Genomic DNA, 12,053 nt, shown 5'->3' with positions numbered 1-12,053 from the left:
GTTCTTTTGTATACTTAGCCTGGTTGATGAAGATTTCTTCTTCAATTTGCTTTATTTGAAGTCTAAGAAAGTAGTTCAATTCGCCCATCAAGCTTATTTCAAACTCTTCCTACATAGCTTTAGCAAATTTTTTACAAAGAGAATCATTAGTAGAACCAAATATTATGTCATCAACATAAATTTGCACAATAAGAATATCTGAATTAAGATTTTTAATAAACAAAGTGGAGTCTACCTGGCCAATAAAAAAACCAGATTGTTCTAGAAAATTTCGTAGTCTTTCATACCACGCTCTTGGTGCTTGTTTCAGTCCGTACAAATCCCTTTTTAATTTATAGATTTTTTCTGGATATTTCTCATTTTCAAAGCCTTAAGGTTACATAAACTTCTTTATTGATGTGTCCATTTAATAATGCACTCTTAACATCAATTTGATATAACTTAAAATTTATGTAACTAGCAAAAGCAAGCATCATTCGAATTGACTCCAATCGAGCCACTGGTGCATAGGTTTCATCAAAATCTATGCCTTCTTATTGATTATAGCCTTGTACTACTAGCTTTGCTTTGTTTCGAATGACTTCGCCATTTTCGTCCAACTTATTTTGGAAGACCCATCTTGTTCCAATTACCGGATAATCCTTTGGTCTATCAACTAGATCTCATACATCATTCCTAGTAAATTGGTTAAGTTCTTCAGACATGGCCAAAAGCCAAAATTCATCATCACATGCCTCATTAATATTCTTTGGTTCTATTTTAGATATGAAAGCAATATATTGCAATTGCTTTCTAGTTTGGATACCACTCTTTATTTCTTCAATAATCTGCTCATGTGGATGATTGGAAACTTCTTTCCAAACCGGTGGAAGCGGAACATTTTCTTGAGAAGTGCTCTCTATCAAAGGTTCTTCTTGAAGTATGACTTCTTCTCCTTCGCTTAGAGGTATAACCTGCTCACAATTCTCATCAAATGCAACATGTAAAGATTCTTTAATGCAAGATGTTCTTTTATTAAAAACACGATAAGCTTTGCTTCTAGAAGAATATCCAAGAAATATTGTTTCATCTGATTTTGAATCAAACTTATCAAGATTATCTTTGGTATTTAACAAAAAGCATTTACTACAAAAAATTTTGAAATATGAGATCTTTGGTATACGATCATAATACAATTCAAAACATGTTTTATGTAAGATTGGTCGAATAAGAACACGGTTTAAAACATAAATGTTGTATTCACTGCTTCAATCCAAAAGTATTTTGATAAATTTTTATCTTGAAGCATGGTTCTAGCACATTCTTGCAAAGTTCTATTCTTTCTTTCAACAACTCCATTTTGTGGAGCCGCTCTAGGAAAAACAAAGTTGTGAGATATACCATGTAAATTACAAAACTTTAGAAAAGATTCATTTTCAAATTCACAACTATGATCACTACGAATTGTAATAATAGATGTAGATTTTTCATTTGTAATTCTTCTACAAAGTTTAGAAAATTCAGAAAAAGCATCATTTTTGCTTTTTAGAAAAATCACCCAAGTAAATCAAGAATAATCATCTACTATAACAAAAGCATACTTGCTACTATTCAAACTTTGAATTCTAGATGGTCCAAAAAGAACTAAATATAAAAGTTCAAGATGACGTTTTGTAGAAACTATATCTTTTGCTTTGAAAAAAACTCTTGATTTGTTTACCCATTTGGCAAGCATCACATAAGTGGTCATTCTTATATGATATTTTAGGTAGGCCTCTAACAAGATCATTCTTGGATAACTTAGAAATTAATTTAAAGTTAACATGTCCAAGTCTCTTATGCCATAACCATTGAATTTCATTTGAAGCAATAAGACATTTTTCATTAAAAGTGGGCAACTCATCTAGATAGAGTTCATATACATTATTCCTTCTTTTACCTTTAAAAATGATCTTTTTAGATTGAAAATCAGAAATTAAGCATAAATCATGTTCAAAAGAAACGTGAAAACCTTTATCACATAATTGACTAATGGATAATAAATTATGCATTAAATCTTCTACTAAAAGAACATTTTCTATCAAAGGAAATTTTGGATTACCAATGTTACCAATACCGATTACTTTTCCTTTGTTATTGTCACCAAAGGTGACGGTTCCTCCATCCTTACTTTGGAGGGTGGAAAATAACTCCGGTTTTCCAGTCATATGTTTGGAACAACCGATGTCCAATATTCATTTGCTCCTTATTTTGTGTACCTACAACAAAATTGGAAGACAAAGCATTTGACCCCTTTCTATTTTTGGGTTCATGAGAGTTCGTCCTAGGAACCCATATCCATTTAGATTTTGGTTTCCTTTGATAATAAATATTCTTTCTATAAAAAGATTTAGCATTTCTAAAGTAATCATGTCTAGGCTTATAAGCATTATAAGTACCATGATTAGATGCATTTCTATTATAACTAGATAATTTAGTTCTTTGAACAAATGGTTGAGAATTTTGTCTTTGATTCTCCATCACATAGTTTGGTCTATTTTGAGTATCAAAGAAACTATATCCCAATCCGGTTTTGTTAACCGAGCATCTTTGAGAACCAAGAAGTCTTTCTAGATTCTCTTGTTCATTAGTGAATTTGGTCATTATAGAAAGAAGATCATTTGATTTTTCTTTTAGACTTGTTATTTCATCTTGTAAGAGATTGGTTCTAATTCTAATTTATTTTATCTCATATGCTTGGCAATAGTTTTCCTTCTTAAGATCTTCTATCTCTTGAAATAACACTTTGTTTTGAGAGTCAAGAGTTGAATTTTCAGTTTTTAACTCTTTACTTTTAGAACTTAGACTCTTAAATTTAGCATATAAATCATTAAATGCTTCTAATAAATCATCATACTCAAATTGACTTACTGAGTCTTCTTGTGCTATAAAGCACATGTTGGCGACTTCTTCATTAGTTTCTTTATCGGAAGAGGAGTCACTATCATCCCAACATGCTTGAAAAGCTTTTTTTTCTTAAATTAGTCCTTACTCTTGATTTTGAGAAGAGGACAATCTTTCTTAATGTGTTCTGCCTTTTTGCAGTTAAAGCACTTGACTTCATTAGGATTAGAAGAATCAGTTTTCTTTACCTTCCTTTGAAATCTTCCATTTTTGATAAATCTTTTGAATTGCCTAGTGATGAGGGAAATATCTTCATCTTCATCTGAGTCTTCAGAGTCAGAGGTGGCCTTGAAAGCAAGAGATTTCTTCTTGGGTTATTCTTTTTGTCTGTATTGAAGTTGAACTTCATATGCCATAAAATTACCAAGTAAGTCTTCAAGAGAAAGGTTATTTAATTCATTGGCTTCCTCTATAGCTGTAGTCTTTCTCTCCCATTCTAACTAAATCCACTTGCGAATATTCTTTCTTAAGGGATTTGAGAGTATTAATAATATCGGTCATTCTTGTTACCATGTTCGATATAGACTCATTTTGCTTCATTTTAAATAATTCAAATTTATGAACCAAAGAGGCAATCTTAGATTCCCTTACCTTTGACGTACCTTCATGCGTTACAAGAAGAGTATGCCAAATTTCATTTGTTGTGAAACATTGAGAGATGCGATTGAACTCTACCTTGTCAACGGCACAATACAGCGCATTCATAGCTTTGGCATTGAGTGAAGCAATCTTCTTTTCTTCATTGGTTCATAGGTTGAAATCAGTTGATGGTGTTTGATACTTTTCTGAAACAACTCTCCAAATTTCGAGATCCATGGATTGTAGAAATATTGTCATTCTTACTTTCCAATATCCATAGTTTATTCTGTCGAAGAGAGGAGGACGAACAGAGGAGCATCCTTCTTTGTGCTGAGATGATGTTGTTGTCATGCTAGATGATGATAAGATAAAAAAATAGCAAACTTAGCTCTGATACCAAATGAAAGTGCTATACGATCGAGGCAACGAGTACTAGAGGGGGGGTGAATAGTGCTTTTAAATAACGTCTTTGAGATTTTGAAGGATTTTGAGATTCGCAAAGCAAGCACACAAAGAACACAAGAATTTGTTCTGGTTCGGTCTTCCAGACTTACATCCAGTCCCCAAGAAAAACCCGCTTGAGATTTTCACTATCAACCTTGTGTAACTACAAGATCATACAGACCAAATTCGATCCCACTTTCAGTAACAAACCTACTGAAAGCAAACAACTCCTTTAAACCAATGAGTCATTTCCTTTTACAGAAAAATGAAATAATCAACTTACAATCAACCTATGAGCCCTTCTTATAAATGCAAATGAAATGCAATTGGCTTTTGAGGTTGTTGAAATACTCAACTCACGAATTCACTATCGCTCAAAAGAATTTGAGTGAAAAACTAGAGTGAAAATATCAAGTGAGTGAAAAAATAAATACTTGAATGAATAGGAGTGAAAAGCAAAGAATTCAATCTTTGTAATTCAATGTAATTCGATATGATTCGATATTTTTGAGTGTGGAATGCACTCATATTTATAGTTGAAAGATTTCATACGTTGAGGGTATGAAAGGGTGTCAAAACTGTCTATTTTGAATGATCAAAATGTTTGAAAAATGAAAAGACACTTTAAAAGTTACAGAAAAATGACAAAATTAGTCGACTGGAACAGTAGTTAGTTGACTGAAATCAAATATTAGCAGACTGACAATTATTGTCGGTCAACTAATGTGTTTATCATAGCCGTTTGAAAATCTGAAGTTTTGAAACTTAGTCGACTAAATAAAAAGTTAGTAGACTGATAATATCATCAGTAGACTGAAAAATCTTTCAGTCGACTGTTGCTAAATTTTCTGAAAAAAAACATTCTGTCTGGTCGACTGATAAAACCTTCGGTCGACTAATTTTACAAAAAATGATATTTTTGCTTAGAAATTTGGCGCGAAAAGGTTGGTCGACTAGTGAGTCTATTGGTCGACTAATAAACATGAAAAATTAAGTAAAGAGTTTTCTAAAATAGTTTTCATGAAGGGTTCTTTTAGAAAAGTTTTTTTAAAGACTTTTTAGGTGAAATGCAATCGAAATATGCACTCTAATTAAGGCTCTTACAAGAATCTAAGACTTTTAATGAATTTTACATTTGCACACTAGTCTTCAAAGATTCTTCATTGAATTCTTCAATTCTTGTCATCTTTCTTCATTGCCTTAGCTGAAATATAGTTGATTCACTTGTTCATCATCAAAACCTTATACTTTAAGTATCGTGTACGACTTCATTATCGTAACAAGTTATAATGCTTCATTTGAAGCAAGCAGAAAATCAAGAATTCTCTTAAACTGCTTTTACGGTCTCTTAGGGAAGAGGTCATGGTCGTGGCCCCTATAGGGGTCATTGGAATCAAAGTCGTAGTCAGGGCAGAGGTTCCTTAGAAAATTTTAATCAACCCTCCAATAATTCTCAAAATCAACGAGGCCCTATCCTTTGTCAGTATTGTGGCAAACATGGTCACGTCACAAAAAACTGTTGGGATATTCCCAAAGCCTTTTCCGCCATGTCATTACACCAATTAACTGATGATCATTGGTATCCTGACACTAGTGCCACCAATCACCTAACTATGGATGACCAACAATTTGTAAACAAATTCCCCTATTAGGGCAACAATTCCATTATGATCAGGAATGATAAGACGTTACCCATATCTCATATTGGTGATTGGGTTTTATCTTCTCAAGGCTCTAAGTTTGATTTAAAGAATGTTCTTCATGTGCCCAACGTTGCGAAAAATTTAGTCTATGAAAAAAAATCACGAAGGATAATAATTATGTTTTTGAATTCACTCTCCTTGAATTTTTTGTTAAGGATCAGCAGATAAGCAAGATTCTTCTCCAGGGACTGAAAACCAACATAGGATTCTACCCAATTAAGGTGAGTGAAACTTCAATGATGGCAGCCTGTGCAGGACTTTCAGCTACGTTTGATCTTTGACACTAGCACCTTAGGCATGCAAATAAGAAGATCGTCTCTTTTCTTAAATCTAATAATGTTATTTCTTTTAATAATAAAAGTACTTTAGTTTGTGAACACTATCTTGTTGGAAAAACTAGAAAACTTCCATTTGGACGTTCCCTGTCAGAGAACTTACAACTCCTTAAACTTTTACATGCTGATGTCTAGGGCCCCGCTCCAGTTAGCTCACGTGAAGGGTTTCGTTTCTACCTGTTAATCATGGATGCTTTTAATATTTTTTTATGGCTATTTTCATTAACAACAAAATCTCAAGTATTTGACTATTTCAAAGGTTTTAAATCTATTGTTGAAAGTCAAATTGGGTTTTGCTTTAAATCTTTACAATTCAACAATGGTGGTGAGTTCACAAGTAGGGAGTTCGAGACTATCTACAAAGCAATGATGTTTTTTGTCGCTTCTCTTGCCCTCACATGTTTGAACAAAACAGGCTGGTTAAGCGAAAGCACAATCATGTTGTGAAAATGGGCCTTAGTCTCTTAAGTCGTGCATCCCTAACCTATGCCTTTTGGGTTGATGCTTTTTGTATCGCGGTCTACCTTATCAACAATTTACCTACTCTAGTACTCAATCACAAAACACCCTTTGAACTTCTTCTTAATCGGTCCTCTGAATATCATCACCTTTGTGTTTTTGGATGTGTATGCTATCCTCTTGTTGCCCCCTACAACTCCACCAAGTTTCAACCAAAAACCAAATCTTGCATCTATCTCAGTTATTCTCCTCGTCATAATGGCTACATTTGTTTTCATCCTACTACCTCTTTTCCTTATATCTCTCGTCATGTGCTCATTGATGAGTCTCACATTACTCCTCCTAGTGTTTCCTCTCATGTCTCTATGTTCGCTCTCACACAATGGGACATTTCCCCCATGGTGGTGTTAGTCAATCCCTTACCCTCATCTGATCCTCTCCCATTATCATCTGCTTCTGACCCTGTGCCTGACCCACCTGATCTCTCTTCCCCACCAATGTCTCCTACGTCAGATTTCCCTGCGCCCTATTCACTCGATTCCAACTCTCCTGACTCTTTAGCCACTTTTCTTGTGCCTGTTTTGACCATCCCATTGCCCGTTCTACTGATCACATTCATCCGATAACCCGTTGAATGATGGGTTTGCTTAAACCCAAATCTTTCTCTGTGTTTTTGTAACCTATTGCTTACATTGCTTTCAGTGTATATATGTTTTAGCTTGAGCCCACCACCTACAAACAACTTATCAAGCATCAACACTGGCGCTCTGCCATGAAGGATGAATACGCTGCTCTCTTACAAAATCACACCTCACATCTTCTTCCACCACAACCACAGTTGAATATGGTAGGTTCTAAGTGGGTATATTGCATCAAAAAGCATGTTGATGGTTCTATTGCTCAATATAAGGCTCATCTTGTTGCTAAAGGTTTTTATTAGAAAGATATTGATTTCTTCAATACCTATAGTCCTATTGTTAAGCCAACCACCATTCGTGTGGTTCTATCCATTTCGGTCTCTTTTAAGTGGCACAATCATCAACTGGATTTCAACAATGTCTTTCTTAATGGCTTCTTTGATGAAAACATTTATATGAGCTAACCGCCTGGCTTCGTGCATCCCGAGTTTCCTTTTCATGTTTGTAAGCTTGATCGAGCTATCTATGGCCTCAAGCAGGCTCCGTGGGCTTGGTACCAGCGCCTGAGCTCCTACTTGGTTTCTCATGGCTTTGTTATTTCTCAATAAGATGCTTCACTTTTTATTTTTCAGCAAGGCAGTCTTATTATTTATATTTTAGTTTATGTGGACTACATCTTCATCACAAGCAACTCCTCGTAGAAATCTCTCATCTTATTTCGCATCTTGGTGTGACCTTCTCTATTAAGGATCTTAGGTAACTAAGTTACTTTCTTGGCATCGATGTGTTCTATTCCTCTGAGTGCGTGACTCTCTCTCAGTAGCTATACACTCTCACTTTACTTCAGTGAGCTCGCACGGCTGACACCAAACTCGTCTCTACCTCTATGAGCTCCTCCTCCAAGCTTTCCAAAGACAACTCGCCACTGTTCTAGGATCCTACACTCTATCACAACATTGTTGGTGGTCTACAATATGTCTCTCTTACTCGTCCCGACATCGCCTTTCCTGTCGACAAGGCCTGCCAATATATGCATCAACCGACTAATGCTCACTAGACACTTGTCTAAAGAATCTTACGTTACTTAAAGGAGACTTTGCATCATAGCCTACTCCTTCAATCCTCCTCCTCTCTTCAGCTCAATGCTTACTCAAATGTAGACTAGGCAGGTTATCCTAATGATCGCAAGTCTATTGCTGGCTTTGTTTGTCTTTCTTTGTCTAAATATAATTTCTTGGTCGTCCTGCATGCAAAAGACCATGGCTTGTTCCAGTACCGAGGTTGAATTGTTCCAATACTGAGGTTGAATATAAATCACTAGCCAGCAATGCCTCTGATCTCCTTTGGTTACACTCTCTCCTATGTGAACCCGGGTTTCCTCCTCGCTCACCTCTTGGGTTATGGTGCAATAATATTGGAGCTCTCTACCTAGCTGCCAATCTTGCCTTTCATGCTCATACCAAGCACATTGAAATTGACTTCCATTTCGTTCATGATCACACTTGCAAGGATCACCTTCAAGTCCAGTTTATTTTTTCTCATGACCAGCTTACGGATAGACTAATTAAACAGCTATCGCTTGCGCACTTTGTTAATCTTCATCACAAGATCTATGTGCACCCCCCATTGAGCTTGCAAAGGCGTGATAAGATAAGCCTCCCATAACCGATAGTCTCAAACAATAATCCTCTGGGATGATGCCTGGAGTTATCATAATTATTAATTCCTCTAATGAAGTTGGTAATCTCTTGAATATAGCAATTGTTCCCTCCAATGTAGTAGTATGAAGATCGACTCATCAAGTCCATCCGATGGCTCCTTGAATATAGCAATCGCCCCCTCTAATGTAGTTGCATGCTATCTTATAGAGTGATATTTTCTCTATCCTTGTTATCATGTAATCTTCTGATATTTTTCTTGTTATCGTGTAATCCTTTATCAATGCACATTGAATAACTGAAAACAATCTCTCTCTCTCTCTCTCTCTCTCTCTATATATATATATATATATATATATATATATATATATATAGAGAGAGAGAGAGAGAGAGAGAGAGAGAACAACCTTGCACTCACGTGAAAGAGTGAGGTTAAGCAGGTTTTCTTTATTATTGTTATTCTTTCACCCCATGCTATCTCAACCACTTGAAAAAAAAGGTTAGCTATTTTTTAGCGAAGCAGGAACAAGCCCTCCTATGACTTCCTTTGACAATGTGCAACGACAAATTGGTGGGTATTGGACTTCATATAGGAGAGAGGAGGAAACATCATCTTCCTCTATAAAGACGTTGCAGACCCCGTGAAGCTCTTCTACTAATCATAGCATATTAGACTCGTGAAACATTCACGGGTGAGATTGAAAATCATAAGGCAACCCGTGAGAATTGAAATCTCAGGTGAGCTTATGATTTTTAATCATTTTGGTTAAAAATCACAAGTGACTCATGTTCGGCAGCTCATGAGATTTCAGTGATTTTAGAGTCATTATTCAAAAACCAGAGAAAGTGATTCTAAAAAGAAGTAATAGGATGTGTCCTAAGTGACACAATAATTCTTTAATAAAAAAATTTAACAATAAGCAAAACCAATTTTTTTGCTTATTCTTTAATCGAAGTGTGGAAAACAACATTATCAAAAGTCAAAAAAAATGTATTCACATGTGAAAAAAGATCTTACTAAAAAAACTTGAAGGATTGGTTGAAATAGTCATCGATGAAGTGTTGTCGATGTGTGTTTCACCAAAAATAGTTTTCAAAAATTTTGCCAAAAAAGAAGAGGTTTGGAGACCACAAAAATCCTAGGTTATGCGATAATAGCTCTAGGTTGCACATCAAAGGTTTTAAGAAACAAAATGCTGCTTTTAATGCTTATGCAATTCTCATGCTGAAAAGGAATTTTACATCACCTCATACAAAACTTCATGATTTTCTCAAACCTTTTAGGAATTTTGCAAACATTTCAAGAATTTCTTAACCACCAACTTGAAACTCTTGACAAAATTCATACTCTAATTGCCTATATATATAGGTAAATTTGCACACTAAAATAGAATCTCACATCTCTTAAAGTTGACAACATGTGAAAGTTCATAAATTCTACAAACTTTTCATGAATTCTGCATCGAAAGTAGACTTATGTAGCCACCAACATGAAACTCTTGATGAAATTCACAATTAAAATATTTTCTCAAGTAATGTCGCAAAATTGATAATTCTGCATCAGGGTTACGAAAGAAGCCATGAGAAGTTTCACATGGGGGTTGTGAGGCAGAAAAGATTGCACGTTCATTATGTAAATATGCTTTGTTGGGATGTAAATTAGCCATTTTTGCATAGTATATTGTGCAAAATTCATGATTTTTATGAAAATACGGTGCACATTTTTTTTATTGAGATTTAGCCAGATCGAGAGACAGTAGAAACATAATGCACAAAAGTCAAGATGTCCACTGACGTTAAGGGTAAAAAGGTCCTAATAAAGTCAAGAAGCATTGAAATTAGACATTCAACATATTTCAAAATGTGGTAGAGGGAATTGAACATCGGGGTTCAGCTTGGCACAGGACCCGGCTTACCACATGGGATACCACTCGGTGGTAAAAAAAGCATGCATTAGTTATCAAACCACTTACATCCTTCAACTTGAATGCTTTTTGAACCGACCCACCTACCCAAGTGTATGGAGCCCTCAGGGTGCTTGTTATTGGTAACCCTTAACTTTTGCATTCACCCTAGTAGAAACAACCCGTTTTTTTATATTTTCATGATTTATTGTGGATAGTCTTATGATCTATATAGTCTGTTTAGTAAAAAATAAGTTTTAGATCCTCCAATGACATTATATAAATAGAATTTTTAAGGGTTTCAAATTTGAACCGTATCAAAATTTTACAATTTACAAAATCATGTTTTTACATAAAAACAACTCAATTCAAAGTGCATTTCCTAGTAAATGAATCATGCAGAATGAATGATGTGGGGTCTAGAAAGTACATTACTTAATAGCGTAGTCAATATTTTCCCATATATACACATGTACACAACCAAAATTTCTTGAGTTTAAAAATCATGATTTTATTTTAAAAATATATGATCTAAAATAAGGTTTCTAGTAAACAAACTTTGTGCACTTGGGTGAACAACATCCCACACAATCTAACCTCACAAATGTAATCAGCATGGTTAATACCTTGGTCATACTATTTCATAGTAAAGTCATTTTTTTCCGTCATCTAAGTGACACATTATGTGCAGTTTTTTGAGCCCTTAAAATCCTCCTTATACATCCTAATCATGTGATTTAAAATTTATTTTTTGCAAACCGTGTAGATCACATCTGTAGGATTGTTTAATCATTGATCATTTTATTGAACAGTTCAATGTTGGTGGACACCTGCTAATTTCTTTATATTTATATATACTTTCATTTTTAGATATATTTTATATTTTATATATACAATATCTTTTGATATTTTTTAAAAAACATATTTTCAAAAAATTATGAGATTTTTGCTTACAGAGAGATTCATGACATGGGTATAAAACTAGGGCCACATTTGTGTGCCATGGAAAAGAGCTCCACAACAGCCTTTCCGTGAGCTCTTTTCCGTGGAAGAGGAGTAGGACCCCTTCCTCAACGGAAACGATTACCACGGAAAGGGTGATGGTGGTGGTGGAACGTTGAAAACGAGCTCCTCTTTCAGTGAGAAAACAAAAGCTCGTGTTTGGGTCACAGTGGTGGCCCTAGGAAAATGCACAGAGTTGCGTGCATTTCTGCGGAAAGCCCCCTTTTCGTGACATGCAAACATGCCCTAAAAGTTGTGGAGAAATGATCACGTTTGCTTACACGTGACAAAGCTTTGGGACCAATTGGAAGCATAGTAACAAATATCAGTGATATTTTGAAAAAATATTGAGCTTTTATTGCCAGATTTTCAAATCCCGATATAATCCTGAATGCTATTTTTTCAAAAT

This window comes from Nuphar pumila, chromosome 12, assembly GCF_984573655.1.
Source record: "Nuphar pumila chromosome 12, dmNupPumi1.hap1.1, whole genome shotgun sequence".
Taxonomy (NCBI): Eukaryota; Viridiplantae; Streptophyta; class Magnoliopsida; order Nymphaeales; family Nymphaeaceae; genus Nuphar; species Nuphar pumila.
Note: the sequence above shows the minus strand (reverse complement) of the source record.